Raw genomic sequence first — 6,256 nt, 5'->3', positions numbered from 1 at the left:
ATAAGGACAGCAGCTGATTAAAGTTAAGAAGATCAAGATAAACATAAGAAGAGATATGCATGAAGAAGGAATTCCGTAAAGAATGGAATACTTGGAATAAGAGATATCTGACTGATATATATTAGGAAGCAGAATTATATTCCATATCAATTTAACGATTATCTTGTAACTGTGTAATATATAAACACAGACATAGGGTTTACACTATAAGTGTTATCATTATCGAGAATATTATTTACAGTAACCCTAGCAGCTCTCGTGATATTTTTGTTCATCACTGAGAGATAACAGTTCCAGATCTTCACCTGCAACTACAACAGCGAGCTTGGTAGGTTTGTGAGGCCCTTCCTTGATTCTATCAAGGTATTCTGGATCTGTTGCTTCCAGAAACATGGTCATCCTTACCTTCCATATGGGATATAAGGCCCTGCTGTCAGACTTTGTGGAGAAAGCTGGCCCAAGTGTTTCTTATGGAGATGGCAACATTGGAAAAACTTTGGGATATGGCAATATCAATCTTGGGAATGTCATCATTAAAGATGTAGCTCTGGTCTCAGGACTTAAACACAACCTTCTGAGTATAAGTCAAATCTGTGACAGAGGTTATCATGTTGATTTCTTTGCAGAACATTGTGAAATAGTTAGTAAATCTAAAGGAAGAGTTGTTCTGAAGGGATTCAGGCGTGGTAACATCAATGAAGCTAAGCTTTCAACAAGTTCTGATGGTTCTGCAATCTGTTTGATGAGTAGAGCCTCAATTGAAGAAAGCTGGAATTGGCACAAGAAACTCTCTCATTTAAATTTCAACAAGATAAATGAGCTGATCAAGAAGGATCTTGTGAGAGGACTGCCAAAATCAGTGTTTGCTCCTGATGGTCTTTGTGATTGATGTCAGAAGGCCAAACAAAGAAAATCTTCATTCAAGAGCAAGACTGAATCTTCAATTCTTGAGCCTTATCATCTACTTCATGTTGATCTATTTGGTCCAGTGAATGTTATGTCTATTACAAAGAAGAAATATGCGATGGTCATAGTAGATGAGTTCACCAGATACACATGGGTGTATTTCTTGCACACAAAAAGTGAAACTGCATCTATCCTGATTGATCATGTCAAACATCTGGATAAATTGATCAAAGATTCTGTGAAAATTTTGAGAAGTGATAATGGCACTGAGTTCAAGAATTTGAAAATGGAAGAGTTCTGCAAAAATCATGGAATAAAGCAGGATTTTTCTGCTCCTGGAACTCCACAGCAAAATGGAGTTGTTGAAAGGAAGAATAGAACTCTCATTGAAGCTGCACGAACGATGCTTGAAGAAGCAAAGCTTCCAACCTATTTCTGGGCTGAAGCTGTGCAGACTGCTTGTTTTACTCAAAATGCAACTCTCATTAACAAGCATGGAAAAACACCATATGAGATGGTGAAGAAAAAGAAGCCAAATCTGAAATACTTTCATGTATTTGGATGTAAGTGTTTTGTTCTCAAGACTCATCCTGAACAGCTATCCAAGTTTGATCTAAAAGCTGATGAGGGAATCTTTGTTGGATATCCACTTTCCACAAAAGCCTTCAGAGTCTATAATTTGAGAACAAAGGTGGTCATGGAATATATCAATGTCACTTTTGATGACAAGAAGATCACTGGACTTGAAGATTGCAGTGATCATGATCAGCTGAGATTTGAAAATGAAGATTCATATTCTGATACCTTAAATCCTGACAGTCTAAGTCCTGATACTGTAAACTCTGATGGATTAAACTCTGATGTTATTGAAATTGTGGTGACTACGTCAAAGGAAGATGCACCAATGCAGGGGGAGCATACTCAAGATATTACCACATCTCAAGAAGCATCAGAACACTCATCTGGCTCTTCAAGTTCTGATTCGTCAAGTTCTGATAAGCCAAGTACTGATAGCGCGGAAAATCTAAATTCTAAAGAATCCAACTCAGAGAGCATAGTCTCAGGGGGAGCATCAGAAAATGAAAACGAAGACAGCATGAATCATGGGGGAGCATCCAGTTCTAGAGAAAACCTTCCATCTGCAAGGAAGTGGACAAAATTACATACACCTGATTTGATAATTGGAAATCCTAATGCAGGTGTCAGAACTAGAACAGGTACTTCAAATGAATGTCTTTTCAATTCTTTTCTCTCTCAGACTGAGCCAAAGAAAGTGGAAGAAGCTCTTCAAGATGCTGATTGGGTGCAAGCAATGCAGGAAGAGTTGAATGAATTTGAAAGAAATAAAGTCTGGACCTTGGTGCCAAGACCTAAGAATAGATCTGTAGTTGGTACAAAATGGGTATTCAGAAACAAAACTGACAGTGATGGCATAATTACAAGGAACAAGGCAAGGCTGGTTGCAAAAGGATATTCTCAACAGGAGGGAATTGACTATGATGAAACATTTGCACCAGTTGCTAGGTTATAAGCCATAAGGATATTCATGGCTTATGCTGCTCACAAAAAGTTTACTGTCTTTCAAATGGATGTGAAAAGTGCTTTTCTCAATGGAGAATTGGAGGAGGAAGTATATGTTGAACAACCTCCAGGCTTTGTAGATTCCAAACATCCAGATTATGTCTACAGGCTTGATAAAGCACTTTATGGACTTAAGCAAGCTCCAAGAGCATGGTATGAGACTTTAGCTCAGTTTCTTCTGGAAAGTGGATTCAACAGAGGAACTATTGACAAAACACTGTTCTATCTCAACCATGGCAAGGACTTACTTTTAGTCCAGATTTATGTTGATGATATCATCTTTGGGTCTCCAAATGACAAACTTTGCAAAAAGTTTGCCAAACTAATGCAGTCAAGATATCAGATGAGTATGATGGGAGAACTTAGCTATTTTCTGGGCCTTCAAGTCAAGCAGAGTCAAGAAGGCACTTTTATTTGTCAATCTAAGTACACCAGAAACTTGCTGAAGAAATTTGGAATGCAAGATTGTTCAAGTGCATCCACTCCCATGGCCACTGCAACAAAACTGGATAAGGATACTGGTAAGTCAGTAGATATTACTGACTACAGAGGTATGATTGGCTCACTTCTCTATCTAACTGCTAGTAGACCAGATATCATGTTTACTACCTGTCTTTGTGCAAGATTTCAAGCAGATCCAAGAGAACCTCACTTAACAGCTGTAAAAAGAATCTTTAAGTATCTTAAAGGAACAACTGATCTAGGATTATGGTATCCTAGAGAATCAGATTTTAAATTAATAGGTTACTCGGATGCAGATTTTGCAGGTTGCAAAATTGACAGGAAAAGCACAAGTGGAAGCTGCCAATTTCTTGGAGGCAGATTGGTTTCTTGGTATAGCAAGAAACAAAAGTCAATTTCCACATCAACTGCAGAAGCAGAGTATATTGCTGCAGGAAGCTGTTGTGCACAGATTCTTTGGATGAAGAATCAGTTACTGGATTATGGGTTAACATATTTCAAAATCCCTATTTACTGTGATAATCAAAGTGCTATTGCTATGACAGGTAATCCAGTTCAACACTCTATGACAAAGCATATCAGCATCAGATACCATTTCATCAGGGAACATGTGGATGAAGGTACAGTGGAATTGCATTTTGTTCCCACAGATCAACAAGTAGCAGATATCTTCACAAAACCACTGTGTGAAGCTACCTTTACAAGATTGGTAAATGAACTTGGAATGATTTCAGGTTCTTTCTCTAAATCTGCTTAAACTTGTTCTGTGTTATCAGACTATATGTTCAGTATTTACAGAATTACTATTTTTGTGAATTCTGTGCTTAATTGATAAATGTCTTTAAGTACTGACTGTTGTCTGATATATATCTCTTAACTCTAATAAGTGATATATCTGTTCAAGTAATTGTTCAATCCTATGAGGATAATTGTGCTAGATACTGACCTACTAGTCTTCAATAAACAAATGATCCCATAAAAAAAATAATTATTTCTGTGGAAATCTCATGACACAAGCAAATTCTGATACTTGAGCTTAGTTAAGTTTACTTTGTTCATCTTATTACTAAGTCACAAATTAGAATAATACTATTCATCTGTTAAGTTCTGATTCTAGTAAAACTGCTGAATGTACTAAGTGCTGATAAACCTCACTTATTGAAAAAAAAATCAAAGAATAATATCAGGTACTCCTTTGAGATCTAGAGTAAAAATGTGAATGGGACGACCCAAGTGCATAGCTGGTATTAAGTAAATATGCATTAGAAAAGCAAAATATTTTCTTGGTGACTTTTCACACTCTATGATTACTGGAGAAATACTCTGATAATAGCATAAATTCTGATAAGCAGTCGTAACTCACTTACACTGAGAAGCCACTGTAAAATAGAATTTAAAAAGATGCATAAAATTAGCACAAAAACAGTTGAGGTGGACTCATGCATGAACTCATTTATCAGTAGGTTTCAGGACAATGACAGCTCTTTAGCAAAATTTTAATTATGACTTATTTCTAAGATGTACTGAAGTAAATCAGACTTTACTCTTTATTGGTTATTTAGCTTAATGCACACACAAATCACTCCATATGAATGATGAAATTTTTGTGGTGGTCTATGTTATTTTAGACAGACAGTCACTGTGTCACTTTGCACAAATTCTGAGGACAAGTTCTAGTTACATGTTCTGATGATTACGTTCTGACGACTATAACTCAGAACTTGTATGAAAACTTACTAAGATAGATATTCCTTTTTCGAGTTAAGACATTATGTTCTAATGACTGTTAAGTTCTGGTATAGGTCTAAGTTCTGATTTTTCAGTCTAACCCTTTACTTGACTTATCTGTGAATAAAATTTGGTAACAGTCTCAGATTAATATAGAATATGTTGAAGTGGAAGATTAATAGTCTATGGTTAGGATTAATGGCACTCGTCCTTAAACAGTTCACTCTTACTTGTTACATGTGCACATCTCTTTCCAATGATTGTTACTCTTTTTCAAGTCTAGGGAGACGAGGTAGACTTAACTCTATCTGTCAACATTAAATCTCTTCGCGTCTCCTGGCATTCTCTTTCCTATATAAACAGCCACTTCACATTTGCCTTCCCATAAATTTTTTCTCACAATCTTAACTTCATATTCTTTTTCAAAAACATCATGGTCCGATTCAACATGTTTTTGAATTACCAAAATTTCCATATGGAGCTAAGCTGCGTCGACTGGCAGCAGGAGTGGCATGTAACTGCTATTCCTGAGGAGATATGGGGCTCTGTCCCTCAGGCAGTGCTGACCCAACTTCTGTTCTTCGAGATGGACTACCAGCTCCATCTTGATCGCTTGGAGGAGGAAAGGAGGGAAGCTATCCGTCAGCAAGAGCGAATCATTCGACTCGCTATCTTGTTTGTCGAAGATAGGAAGAGGAAGATGACTTAATCTCGTCTTCTTCCTGTTCTTCTTCATCATCAGCTTTGTCAGGCTTCTTAGCTAGGACTAAAGCTGTTGACGTTAGGATTAGAAGCTTAGGACAAGATTGTAAAAGTTCTGATGTAATTTCAATTTCATCAATGTATTATTTTGATATATTAATGGAATTTGTTTTTGTCTTATGATCTTGTCTCTGAGAAATTTTTGATACGCATGGATAAATCCTGATAAATATTCTGATGATCGTATGAAGCTGAGAAAGCAACTTCTCAGAAGGATTCTGATATTGGGAGATTTAGGCTTCTCAAAAGGCTTAGACGAATGACTATTCCTGACTCTCCAAAAGAATCCAAATCAACCAAGAAATACAAGAAATAGAGGGCACAAAGGCCAGTTTCAGATGATGAAGAGGAAGCAGCTAAGGAAGGGGATCAGGAATCTCTGGTCTCACAAGAAAAGGAATTTGCTCCAGTTACTTCTTCTCCATCTACTCCAACTCAGGAAACTGTATCTGCCAAGGCTAATTTACCATCTGCGTTTCTTGGTAATCAAGGCACAAGTGCTGATAATGCTGATCAACACTTCGTTGTGCCTGAAGTAATTCTTTTTGAAGCTCCAACAACAACACATTCTTTGCCAACACCTGTTACCGATGCTGTTAAAACTCAGGAAGTATCTAAGTCACCTTCTCTGCATCTTGACACTGATGATCAGACTTTAGGTGAGCATCAGGATATGGTTGTTGATCAGAACTTAGCATCAGATCAGCAATTAGAGGATGCTGAAGCCTCCATTGCTACTCACACTGTTATTATATCAGATGATACTGATTCTGTAAGTTCTGATGCTGCACATGCTGGAGATACTGGTGATGCTGCT

This window comes from Apium graveolens, chromosome 6 (genome assembly GCF_009905375.1).
Source record: "Apium graveolens cultivar Ventura chromosome 6, ASM990537v1, whole genome shotgun sequence".
In the NCBI taxonomy this organism is placed as follows: Eukaryota; Viridiplantae; Streptophyta; class Magnoliopsida; order Apiales; family Apiaceae; genus Apium; species Apium graveolens.
Note: the sequence above shows the minus strand (reverse complement) of the source record.